This window comes from Equus przewalskii, chromosome 30 (assembly GCF_037783145.1).
Source record: "Equus przewalskii isolate Varuska chromosome 30, EquPr2, whole genome shotgun sequence".
NCBI classification, from domain to species: Eukaryota; Metazoa; Chordata; class Mammalia; order Perissodactyla; family Equidae; genus Equus; species Equus przewalskii.
This window is the reverse complement of record NC_091860.1, coordinates 12,338,396-12,351,646: the sequence shown is the minus strand read 5'-3', so window position 1 is coordinate 12,351,646 and position 13,251 is coordinate 12,338,396. Positions and strand designations below refer to the sequence as shown.

Sequence of the window (13,251 nt, the reverse complement as noted above, 5' to 3'; positions counted from 1 at the left end):
TATAAATATACCAAGAAAAAGATACTACCCAGGTAGATTTTTAAAATGTGACACATGGATACTTTTCTGCATAAACGACTATCGTGATCTCTGTTCTAGTCTCTGAAAAGAAGCAATTTTTTTTTTTGATAAAAGTCCATCTCCATTAGCAAAGTAAAATTCTTATAATCTTTAACTATCCACGGAAACCATGTACAAACTTTGGAATGGGCTGGTCTTCAATCTAATTGGAGGGAAAAATCTGCTCCATCATGCTGTGTCTCCTTTGTCAATATTCAAGTGCAGTCAAAACACCAATTAAACTAAAAGCAATAAACAAATTTCGTGTGCATATTTGCTAGAGTTCTCAAATCTTTTGCATGTTTAACGGCTCTGCCTCTGATCTTTGTGTATCTGACCCTTAATTCTGGTTAGTTTTAAGCTCCTCAAATTTATAGCAGAGAAAATAATGTTTCCGAGGTGCTGATGTATTATGTATCGTGCTTATTAGCTGAGTTACAGAATGTCTTCTTAGACAAATTGTAAATTTTTGCAGGTGATATATAGGAACAAATGCCAATTTTTTTTCTGATAAATTTACAAGGTCCATTAGTAATTTATCTAGCATTCTAAGAGAATAATGTGTTCTTTGTGAATTTTCCAGATAGCTCAAACTTATCATTAAGCATCCAACGATAACAATGAAAACAAAACAAAAAGGGTTTAAAAATGAGAATCTCTTGAATGTGTGAGGCCATGTAGTTTAACCTTTCCTTAGTATCTCAGGGTCCTTATTATGAATATCAGGTAAGGTGGAATGCTGATATAAAATGGTGTCTTCAGAGACCAAGGAGGCACGTACAACCATGGATATGACACTAAATGGCCCCAGGCTGTTCTGTCCTGATAGCTGAGTTCACCTGTTTTTTTCCTATAAGCTTCTACTTCTAATTGGTCACCCTAACTCTTCCTTGTCAGATAGTTCAAGAGTTTATCTTTCTCTCTGCTCACTTCCAGGTTCCTTACTGTGCTCTATTTCCTCCACGAGGAGACCTTATGGTTCCTTCTCCTGTGCTGTTTTTACTCACAACAATTCTGACGCCAAACATGAGGGTTTCCCCTACACTGGTTAATTCTCCAACTATCTGCACACAAACTGAGTGTCCTACAATTCGATTCAATTTTGACATGAACTACCCAGAGTCAGCACAGACCCCACAGGTTAAGGGCTCAGTCCCACAAGACTGTCCCTACTTCAGATGCCAGTTGCAGGTCCATGTTGTTACCTCTAATTCTGACTAATTGACTATCTATTGGGGTTCTCATGGCCCGCTCCTCAGGTTCAATAATTTGCTAGAATGGCTCATAGAACTCAGGAAAGTACCTTACTTACACTTACTGGGTCATTGTAAAGGATACAACTCAAGAACAGCCACCTGGAAATGGTGCATAGGGCAAGGTATGGGGGAGGGGAGTGGAGCTTCCCTGCCTTCTCTAGGTATGTCACCCTTCCAGCATCTGGATGTGCCCACCAACTTGGAAGCTCTCCATTATGCAGGGGTTTTTATGGAGGTTCCATTCAGTAGGCGTGGTTGATTAAGTCGCTGGCCAGTGGTGACTGAACTCAATCTCCAGCCCCTCTCCCCTCCAGATGTCTGGGGGTGAGGCTAAAACTCCCAACCTTCCAATCACAGGGTTGTTTATCTGGCAACCAGCCCCCATCCTGAAGCTATCTATGGGCACCAAGAGTCACCTCACTGGCATAAACTCAGGTATGATTGAAAGAGGCTCATTGTGAATAACAAAAGATGCTCCTGTCACCCCTATCACTCAGGAAATTCTCAGAGTTTTAGAAACTGTGTCAGGAACCAGGGACAAAAACAAATATTTATTTTTTATTGTCACACTTCTGCCTCGAATCTCTTCTGTTGGGAGAAATAAGTCAACTATAATACTTATCAGAAATAGGTGCTTCAATGAACTCATTGACCTTTGAAAGAAGAGGAGAGATGGAGGGCAAACACATCTTGTGGAGTCCACACCGTGTGGAACCTACTGTTAACATGTAAACAAGCTCAACAGGAACAGAGCCAATGAATATAGACCTTCCAACGTGGAAATACTCCAGAGGCCTCAGACGTGTCTACTACCGTCTTTCTCTCTCAACTGGCTACAAATTCCTTCCAGGAGATTCTACTCTGAGGTAGATATTCAAGGTAGGGCAGCAGCTCCAAAAGCAAAGAGGTAGAGGCATTCATAAGAAACTGTCACTATCTTTCAAAAGACAACGCCATGTTGTCCCCAAGGTCCAGGCTGGTGGGAGAATAGCCTTTGAGGAGGAACATTGAACCAGAATTCCAGATCCAGTTTCCTTCCCCAGGCCCTGCCACACCGATCTCAGAGAGAAGGATCCTTTCTCACTCTCTCCAAGCTCGGGAAGAACCTGGGGACTTGATTTCTCCAACACAGCTAAGACATCGCAGGAGTACGCACGGGACTTGACTAATAGATGGGGCAGTCCGCCTGCCTCACTGGACTTGGGACCTCTTGAAGCAGGGACCATTTGTTAGGGGCTTTGTGTCTCAAGCACAGAGTGATAGGTGGTCCGCTGTCATCAAATGCTTCCTGAGGAAGGAGCTGCAGGGGATCCTTTCAGAAATCTCTTCTTTTTTGTCCAATTAAGCTCTGATTTCCAGACGTTGACACCAGGTGAGGATCTGTAGGGAAACCATTAATCGGATACATTTAGCTTCAGTGCATCAATTTCAACTTTAAAATGGTCAATTAAAACCAGAAACTGTTTGATGTTCACGAGATGGAAGGTAATATGATAAGGGTCGGAACGAGTATTTCAAAGTATACACATTTGTCTCTAACTGCAAAGGTCATAACTTTTGTTTTAACACAATAAGGACTATATTGTAGTCCTTTATAGATGCTTAATATCATTTTAATCAGTAGATCAAAATGAGAAATAGCTTGAAGGATCTTTGCTTCATTTAATTCTACTAATTGTTCTGTAATAATACACCTCACGCTGTATCACCTGAGAGTTAAATTTCATTAGGTTTGAGGACAAATCGATCCCTCGCAGAATTTTATGTTTAAAGAGGTTATCACTTAATTCATCTTTTTTAGCTGAATGATAAATCTTTAATACTTTTCTTTATAGTGAGCCTAACCTCCCTCCAATTAGGAGACAATTTTAGTCTGACACTTGAGAAGAGAGGTTTCAATTCCTGGCTGATGTGGATATACAGAAAGTACTTAGACAAACTAGTGGGGAAAAAAAGGGTTCATTCATTGTTTGCTGCAAAGCATAAGATGTTTAAACAGATGGTGATCACAATCATAAATCCTGGTGAAAGGGAATTTCCTTTTCATAAATTCCTTGCAGCTCCCTCCTGATTATAATAAGCTCATGCCTCAGATCATCAGATTTTCATCACAGAACATATACGTACTTCAGCATCTGCAACCCTATGGAGGTGACCCCACTTCTTACTGTCTCGTGGAGGGTTCAAGGCATTCTGTAGATGCCTTCCAGCCTCTCCCGCCTCCCCGCTCAACACCTTTTAATCGACGAAGTCCCCTCCTCTTTCTGCAGCCATTCTGTTACTTACAGAATGGAGACAACGCCAATAAAAATGTACTTTAAACAAAAAGTAAATTCAGCTCTGCCTTAATTATTTACTCATTTTTGGCAAAAAGAAAAGATTTTTTTCCTTTTATCTCTTTTCTTTTGATGGAAGATACAGCCTTATTTATTTATTTTCAGCTTTGTCGGAGATAATTGACAAATAAAATGGTAAGAGATGTAAAGTGTACGACATGATAAGCTGATAGGCCTTGTGAAAGGATTCCCCCCATCCAGTGTAACGAGCACATCCCTTCCTTTTGTCCATAAAGACGTTTCCCTGATGCTCCCTCTGATCTCAGTTCTTTGTCTTCTCCTTTGTCCCAGCCTTTGAGTTACAAGTTCCTATTGAGTATTACATTTTGTCAAAGAAGAGAGTCCAAGACTTCAATGTAAGATGGTTCTAACTCTCTCTATAAATACATTTAGATAAAAAGAAACTCGATCTGGGGCCGGCCAGTTGGCGCAGCAGTTAAGTTCACACGCTCCAATTCAGTGGCCCTGGGTTCACCAGTTCGGATCCCGGGTGTGGACATGGCACCACTTGGCAAGCCATGCTGTGGCAGGCGTCCCACGTATAAAGTAGAGGAAGATGGGCACAGATGTTAGCTCAGGGCCAGACTTCCTCAGCAAAAAGAGGAGGATTGGCAGCAGATGTTAGCTTAGGGCTAATTTTCCTCAAAAAAAAAAAAAGAAAAAAAAAAGAAACTAGATCTCCTAAATATGTAGGTTGGTAGATAGAGTTAACTAGCTATTCAATAGTTTTAAAGAACAGTCCACTTCTTCTGTAAATCCAAGGCTGTCAGATTTGTACACTTAGAAAGTTTGTAAAATCCTCCTTAGAGTAAGTAGGTGGTGGAGAATGTGGAATTTGGAAGCTCGTCGTAGAACGAGCCTTTTGTGATTTTAGCATAGATGGATGACCTGTAATAAACAGCTTCCATTTCACGTGCCTTTCCACATGCTAGGCACAAAGCACTTTCCATGAGTTATTTCCTTTAATTTCCATAACAATCCTACAAAGAAAGTACAATTATCATCCACATTTTATTGGTAAGCAAACTGAACCTGAAATAGGTTAAGTACTTTACCTGCCCAGGGTCACATAGCTACAAAGATCCAGAGGCAGGACTCGATTCGGATCTGAGTGAATTCAAGGCTTGTGCTTGGTCCCATTAGATCATATTGCTGATGTGGTGTGATCTGATTCATCTCATCTCTCACTATATCTCAGATCCCTGAAATTCCACTACTTGAGATTTATTCCTGCATGTTAAGGCAGAGTCCCTAGTTAAAATACTAATACTCTGGGTGGTCAACACAGTAAGCTATTTGAGTCATTAATACTTGCATGTGAGTTATTGTATTAGATTCTTGAGGCCGGCCTGGTGGTGCAGTGGTTAAGTTTGCCCGCTCCACTTCAGAGGCCCTGGGGTTCACAGGTTCGGATCCCAGGCATGGACCTAGCACCCCCTATCAAGCCACGCTGTGGCGATGTCCCACATGAAATAGAGGAAGATTGGCACAGATGTTAGCTCAGCGACAATCTCTCTCAAGCACAAAGAGGAAGATTGGCAACAGATGTTAACCTCAGGGCCAATCTTCCTCACACAACAAAAAAAGATGGTTTCTACTATGATCACTTGAGCTAAAAATAGCTAGGAACTAATGAAAGACAAACCTTTCTCCACTAGATTAAGGTAGCTGTATCCTCCTTTTAGCTTATGGGGGTTGGTGACAAACAACAGGGGTTTCATATCTGACTAGTTCTTGCATTAGATGACATTTCTGCAATAAAATTTCCTGTGTAGCTCATCAGAGCTATTTGAATGAAATACTTTGAAGTGTGTTTTTATCAAGTCAATAAGGAAGCCTTAATCTGAAGACTGACCAACAAACCAAACCAAACCCTCTCGATTTTAGTTCTGGTCTCAGGAAAGTGGGACTTTAAAGGTAACTCAGCTTGTCGAGAGAAACCAGCCATGGTGTAGACTAATGTTGCTGACTTCCAATCTGTTTCCAATTGGGATTCATGGCTCCTGCCTGTTCTTCTGGGGGCAGAGTTCCAGTGAGATCGCAGATGCTTTCCCAGGACAATTTGCTGACTTGAAGTCGTTGGAAGGCTAAGAGATTTCACATGTTATTTAAAAACAGCCCTTGAAGGTGCTCCTACCAAGGATTTCGTTAGAAGGTACACCACCAAGTGACGGATGGAAACTGAAATGAATTCAGTGAAACCGAACTGGCAATATTTGCTTTCCTTACTGAGTCATGAGACAGTGACCTCAGCTTGCAGTGTTCACAAGCCCACGCAGGCCCTGTCTGTGCCACTTGCCTTTTCTCCCCTGCTCCTTCACCTCCTTCATCAGGCCCCATCTCTCAAGCCACAGGTGGGGGCAAGAGACTAAAGGTGAGTGATTGATACCGCCTCACCCTACCTAGCTCCAGACAGGTTAAGATTGTGTCTATTTAATGACCATAGCAATCAGGCTGCATTACTTAGATCAACATACATTTTTCCACCCTGTTTTAATTAAACAACTTTTTTTTTTTTTTTTTTTAGTTCAAGGAATCTGACCAAGAAGCTGAACGTTTCCGAGAGGTATCCTGAACTGGTCTGACCACTCCTAGGCACTAAAATCCTGACTGAAACATTCAGCTGTGGTCCACCCAGGCCAGATTGTTATCAATAACAATGCCTTCAAAGGGTGTCATTTGCCCTGGGACATTGGAAGACAACAAAAGAATTAAGCGAAACGGACAGAAGCCCAACACTCAATGCCTTTGAACATTTGAATTGTACAACTAATTTCTCTTGCTCTGATTCTAGGCTTATGAAACAAAGCGCTCACAAATTGATTTCCCTCATGCTCACATTTAGGGAGTAGAGACTGGGCTGAGGTGTGGAGAGGGGAAAGCCAGTGTCTGTTTTGCGGGTACACTGTATCTTTCATTGTAAATGAACCAGCTGGCCTGCTGGTTTGTTAACTCCATCTCTTGTGACGCTGTCAGGCTGAGTCAGCCCCCGGGGCCCAGTCAACCCTGGACAGGGACAAGAATGAGTTTGTGAGTGTGCAAGTTGGTGGACTGTGTCCTGGACAATGGTGAATTGGAAGGAGTGTCACTTGGGTGGTTAACCAGCTGTCCTTCCCCCAGGGGATTCCCAGAGGTGACGATAACCTCTGTTGAAAGCTTTTACATCCATATCTCAGATCTCAGAACGAGCATTGTGTGTCCTCTCTGGTTCATGTCAGCAAGAGCCTGTGACTCAGTCAGGTATTTGGGTAAGAGGACAATCATGCAAACTCTCTGTAAAGATATATTCAGACAAAAAGGGAAAAATTTCTGACTCAAATTACACTGCATGATCGGCGTCATTGTCTCAGGTAAACACAACCGTAATGGCTGAGTCTGAATATTGTTCCACTTATAAAATGAAAAGGATAATTATTACCTAAGTTACTCATTATATCAAAATTATTGTTAATAATCCCAGGGAGAAAATTGCCACCTAAAAACAAGGTAAGAGAGCATGATTCCCTCAGATTCAACAAACACTTTTTTGAGCACATACAAGACGTTCAGGTACTCCACCAGGTGCTTCTGTCTGTTATTTCACTTAATTCTAAAAACAACCCAGTGAAATGGACATCCTCTACATTTCCCCAGTGAAGAAACTAAGGGTGTTTTCTTGATTTGGGGTGGTTTAGTAACTTGATTAAAGTCAGGGGGAGAAGATGTCAGAACCAAATTTTAAACCCACATCCTCTGCCTTCAGATCTGGATCTCGCAAATACATACCGTGCTGTCTTTTGAGTTTCTTTTTCTCGGAGTTAGGAACAAAGTTTGAAAATAAGATGTCTGTTAACAATGGGAAATCCTCTAACTAGCAATTATTAAATGCTGGCTATTCTGTGACTTTTTTCCCCCTGTGTCTCCCTTAGGACATTTACGAAATGTCAGAATCATTAGAGAGAGAAAATTCCATCAAGTCAATTAAAGTAAGATGGTAGATGCTTTACTTTGAAAGAAAAGTAGATACTCCTCAGCAGGTAAAGCTTCACTTGCTCTTGGTTGCAACTGTGAATCAAAACTAAACTTTTGATCCTAGACTTCTAATTCTGCCCAGAAGTCCACTGCTGGCTAATTGGATTGATTTAATTTCCTTCAATTAAGATGTTTACTGAGCAACTATGACATGATAGACACTCCGTTAATGAAAAGGCATGACAAACAAGTAAATAGGCAGCTACAATATGGTGTAAGAAATACCACTGAATTCCAATGCCGTTGAGGTGAAACCAGAGAAATAACAGTCTGGCTTTGTGAAGATTTGCTGGCCATTCCCGTTGTTGGCAAACCCTTGAGCCAGAAAAACCATTCTAGTAGGTAAAACAGGTGTTTGTCTCCAGGTGTTAGCATTATTTTGTTTCTCTATGATTATTGATACTTTTTAGATTTTCTAAAGTGAGCATATATATTGCTCTGACAATCTGAAAAGAAATGATGAAATAACTGGAAAAAACAAAACAAAACCGAACACAATTATCCTTACCTTTGCCACACCATCATTACTGAAGTCTGACTTTGCCCTGGCCCTTATCATTGGGTCAAATTGTGTCGCCCAAGCTCTGTGGGCGAATGGAAGCAGGGCAGCTGCAACAACAGGTTACAACCAGCAGGTAAAGATGAGATGTCAGAACTCAACCTGTGATCCTTTTTCCTTGTTTTCTTTTTCTTTTTCTTTTTCTTTTTGTGGAGGATGGGTTTAGAGAACTGATGCCTAATTATGATTGGGTCTCCAGAATGATAGTGATCTCAACCATTAAATTACATTGATTGTGTGCCCTCGTGAAGACTTGAGAGCTAATTTCTTTTCAGCCAGAATTCGTTGATTCAGTGGCTATGACTATAGATAGATGTGAACTCTGCGTATGATCTTTTCTCCCTCCAGAGCATGTCTTTTCCCCCATTGGTCTAATCAACTGCATAACTGAAGGGGAAAAGAGGTCACACCCCACTTCCATCCTCTTTTTCTTTTTGAAGAAGATTAGCTAACATCTGCTGCCAATCCTCCTCCTTTTGCTGAGGAAGACTGGCCCTGAGCTAACATCTGAGCCCATCTTCCTCTACTTCATATGTGGGACGCCTGCCACAGCCTGGCTTGATAAGTGGAGTGTATGTCTACACCTGGGACCTGAACCAGGGAACCCTGGGCCACCCAAGTGGAGCGCTCAAACTTAACCACTACACCGTTGGGTGGCCCCACTTCCATCCTCTTGATGAAGAGTAGAAGATAAGACAAGGAGAATTAGAAAGCAGTGTGAAGCCAAGTGGTGTTTGATCTGCTATCAAGCCACAAAGAGTTTCAAAACAGGCCACTTTGTCACCCCTCAGAGACTGAGGGATCTTGGCGTTCCTGGATGTGTCGAAAGACAAACCATAAACAGGCAGTGCAGAGAGAGACTAAATAAATATATGCTTCAGCAGCATAGATTTTAGCTCTTAAGGGAAAGGACCTATTTCATGTGATTCTAATTTTCTGGAAAGCGCCACCTATGTACATCTCAAGAATGGTCCAAATAGCCTGGAATAATTTGTTGATCCTGCTTATGTTATCTATTTTTGCATTTCCCCATGAGAAGCTGTAAAGGATTTGTTTACGCTGGTGTAGCTGCCTGCTTTGCCTGTGGCTATTACCATTGTATACATCCCTTTGACTCTGTGAAAACAATTGAAAAGCATTATAGTGTATTATTGCTGAAAGGACAATGCAATGATTGTTTCCAAAAGGCATCTTGCCTTTTAGGATGCAGATGATTTGTGAGAGCCTAGGCTGAAAGAGCCCTTATTTTTCTGTTCACTGTCTCTGGCAAAATGACGTGCTGAAAACAGAATAAATACGTTCTGATAGTTCTAGTGTCTTCTATAAAAACAGAAGCTTCGTTGATTTTTTAAATGAAAAACTAAAATGTATTTCACAGTCTATTTGGTGGTGTTTCATTAATATTTTCTGTTTATTCATTTTTATATACACACACAAACTTACGTGAACACCGCTTTGCCTGCACCCATAGAAAACAGCTCAGGCCCAGAAATAAAGTATTTTTAAAGGAAGTTGAGCAAATGTTTGTATGTGTGCCACAAACTTATCTGAATATTCCTCTTAATTTGTCCTGAACTTTGACCGGTTCAAAGATTATATTGGAAAGATTATAGTGAGCTTTCTTCTTCTTGTTTGCTTTGCTTTTCTTTTTTGGCTCCACTGGAAGAACTTATTGTAGGAAAAGACAAAGGGAAAGAGGGGCAGTATGTTGACTGTCCTCGTGAAGCAAAATGAGTTTCTGGATGATGAGGTGGACGCCTCGTCAAACACATGTGATCGAAAGAAAAGACTTGGGTGTACACTCTGGCAGTTGGGGCACAAGATAACACACTCACATCCTAGATTAATTCTCTAAGCTTTGATATTTAATAAAGGTGGGTTTATTATCGTACAAGCCTAATTTCTTTTCTATGAAATGTATCGATTTCCTAAGAGGCACAAAACCAGATAATCTGAAGGCTACATCATGAACAAATCCTAGCCACTTGGCCCACAGAGAGAAGGCACAGTGTGGAAGGCAGGAGTGACAGGAGATTATAATAATCAGCTATCTGTTAGAAAGCAGGCTTGATCCGCTGTCACAACCATGGGGCACGTTCTGGGATAAAAATAATACATGCGTCTGATATTACTTTTTCTTCACAGCAGTGCCTGGCAGTGACTGAGTCATAAAATGGAGGATTCAATACATTTGATACGGGGTCCACACCTTAAACACCTCCATTCAGAACCAGGGTAAGGCGTTGTCCAAATCAGACCATGTGGAAGGGTTCTGAAGAAGCAGAGGACCCAGGTTTTCTTGTGACTCGCCTTAAAGCATCTGTGATTCCAGCTTGATAGAATTCATGAATAAAAGAAACCAGAATATGTCTGGTTTCAGACAGGAATTAAGACTTTTTATATGAAGTTCTCCATGCCTGTTGTCGATACTATACTATCCATTTTTGTATTGAAAGAGAATAAAGTTTAAAGGCCTTACTTTATTAAACTGTGTTATAATGTTTAAGAAATAGTTAGGCCTTTCCAAATATATATTGAAAATGGTCTAAAGAACAAACTCTCTACAGCCCATATAGGACCTGCTATGGTAAATATAACTAACTATTGGCATTACTAACTACTTTATCTTACCCTCTATATTTTTGAAAATACATTATGGTCTTTAACTTCACAATGGAATCCAAAAGAAAAATAAGATACCTTTCTATAGAAATTTGATGTATGTCTTAGTGTAATTTTGAGCTTTCTCCTTAGTCAAAGACTTAAGGTTTTATTGCTTTAGCAAAAAATGAAATCTTTCTTTGCCTGCAAGATCTCCATCTTTCTAATGGAAAAGTTTTACGGAAATTACCAAATAATAACACCTTTAAAATTTAATTCAAACAACACATCAAACACCCAGCGTATATCAGGCACTTTGCTAGGTATTGGGGATACAAAAAATAAGGGGGACAGAGGCTACAGTCCAGTAAGGTAGACAACTCTCTCTTTGAAAATATAATTTGATAAATGCAGTAAGAATAGAATGTTTATACCATGGGAACACACATGAAGAATCAGTCATTTTAAGGCCATACCTAAAATATACTAGGCGTAACTCCCATCTGAATGTTCAATTAGTTTGCTGTCAGGCAGTTTCCCCACATACGTAATGTAAACCCCTTACTAAGTGGGCAGAATATAGTAGTCATTTAACCACAAATATCAGGGCTGAACGTCCTCCAGTGCCGGGGCTGGCTATTATCAAAGAAACAGGAATAAAATATTTGGCTACCATTGTTGCTCTCCAGGCAATGCTTCTTGCCTAAGGCTTGATATCTGTCACCTTCTTATTTCTCAAGTACATGCTGGCATCTCTTGGGGGTTATTTTTCCTGAGGCTCTTTATTGGGTCACTGCTCCTAAGAGAAGGACTCAAATGAGAGTCTCTGATCTAGGGAGACTCTACAAACGGGGCTTTGGGATCATTTATAAAAATTAAAGGGGTTTTTACATCTCTAGCTATATGGTACTAGGTTCCTCTCTTTCTTGCTGTGATAATCACTTTTTGTTGTTGTTGATGTTTTTTGTTGATATTAACGTTTCTAGGCATTTTGCACTAGAACTTTACACATCTGAGAAATTTCACTGGTACAGCCATATTTTCCTGTTTTATAAAAACATTAAGGGAGTCACTCCTCACTAATTAAACAAGCCAACAAATGAATTTTGCCAATCCACAGGATTTAAGGAAGTACATTTCCAAACAGGAAATACTAGAATATAAAGTTTTGGGGGGCGAGTTTTTTCTTTGTAAATGGTTTTAAGTGAAAATTTCAAGAAATTAACAGCTGCATATATGTTGTATATGAAACATGTTAGTAACGACACTGGTTTTCCCAGCACGTGTTAGGATTCCCAGTGACGAAAAGGCAGGAACAGATTTGGGTTGGGTCTGGCAGAAAGTTAGCTCAGGGATTTAAGGTTCTGCTCAGAGTCCCAGCTGTTAGGGTGATACATTTGGTCCATCACTCCACTACTCTGGGATCTCCATGGTATATTCCAGTGCCTAACTCAGTGCCTGCCACAGAGCCAATGGCAACGTTTATTGATTAATGAATGAAAGGTGAATGGATAAGAGCATAGCATCTTTGAACGAGTATTTAGAAACCAGGGCTGCATCTAACATTTAATAATATTTAATGGATGGCAAGAATGGAGAAAAGCAACAATATAAGTTTTTATTTTCGTTTCGTTTCCAGAGGGTAGTGAGATAAATTTCTGTTTGAAAATCTAAAATCCAGAAGAAGTTCGAAATATATTTTTGTTTATCTAAAAATTATTTAATGATTTGAGTGATGACTACATGCTATTTGAAAAGTATGCTGCCGAGTAGTTTAAAAATTGCAGATTATTAAGGAATGAATAAAGGAAGTAACTTTGTAAAAAAAATGGCTAAAGGAGGGATTGACTAATAGAGAAGGAAAGTGCGTTTTTTCTCTCTCAAACGAGAAGGAATAAATAGTTAAGAGTACAGTGAAAGTTTGGTGTACAGAAACCTTCAGGATTTGAAAAGATTTCACCAAAGAGTTCTGTCCTCTCTACTCAGTATAACAATGTGATTATTTGGTCTCTCTAGACTGTGTGAGGTGAGGAGAGGCAAGAGAGTCAGAGAGAATGGGATATTACTAGAAAGATAATCTATATTTGATTACTCACCACAAACAGCCTAAATAGGGTAAATAGCCTGATTATTGGCTTTAGAAGTGGGAGGACACTAGCAGCCATAAGAAACCACAAAATCATTTTGTTGCCAAAATGGTCTGAATTCCCAGAAACTTGGCCCAAACTAGGAGAGGTTTTATAGAAGTAAGCTTTCTAATCAAGTTTTGAGATAAAGTCAAAGATGGACCCAACTGTGATGGGTGGTTTGACTGGTAGCGAAGGAGAAAGCCAAGACTTATCAAACCTCACTCTATTTTATTTGTAGAGGTAGCATTTTCTATTGCTTTCATAGAGGGTTACTGCACTGATATTTTAAAAAGAACAAT

The 13,251-nt window shown here is 40.2% G+C and overlaps 1 long non-coding RNA gene across 1 annotated transcript in view; it reads left to right on the top strand.

The window, feature by feature from the left end:
• The window catches only part of LOC103543695 (uncharacterized), an 84,863-nt gene extending 75,261 nt beyond the window's left edge, over window positions 1-9,602 (top strand). The window contains exon 5 of the long non-coding RNA XR_542970.2: window positions 6,180-9,602. This is a non-coding gene — a long non-coding RNA (uncharacterized lncRNA). The remainder of the gene's footprint in view (window positions 1-6,179) is intronic.
• The last annotated feature ends 3,649 nt before the right edge of the window (window positions 9,603-13,251 follow it).